This window comes from Marmota marmota, unplaced genomic scaffold (assembly GCF_001458135.2).
Source record: "Marmota marmota marmota unplaced genomic scaffold, marMar, whole genome shotgun sequence".
Taxonomy (NCBI): Eukaryota; Metazoa; Chordata; class Mammalia; order Rodentia; family Sciuridae; genus Marmota; species Marmota marmota.
In genome coordinates this window covers 5,208,521-5,209,006 of record NW_026000242.1, presented here as the reverse complement: position 1 = coordinate 5,209,006, position 486 = coordinate 5,208,521, and positions in this window count along the sequence as shown.

The window sequence follows — 486 nt, the reverse complement described above, 5'->3', positions numbered from 1 at the left end:
AAAGGCATGCTGTCCATCTATAGCTAAAAAAAAAAAAAAAAAAAAAAAAAGGGATACACATTATAAATGTTGGAGAGAAAAGGAAGACTTTCACACTGTTGTCGGGATTGTAAATTAGTTCCACCACTGTGGAAATCCATATGGAAGTTTCCCAAAAGGCTAGGCATGGAACCACATTAGGATCCAGCTATACCACTCCTCAGTATTTATCCTGGAAAATTAAGGTCATCTAACTACAGTGATACATGCATACCCATGTTTATAGCAGCACAATTCACAATAACTAAACTATATCAGCCTAGGTATCCATGAACAGATGAATGGATAAATAAAGAGTGGTGTATATACACAATGGAGTTTTATTCAGTCCTATAGAAAAAATAAAATTATGGCATTTGCAGGAAAATGGATAGAACTAGAGACCATTAAGTAAGTCAAACTCAGAAGGTGAAGAGTTGTGTGTTTTCTTTCATATGCAGAAGCTAG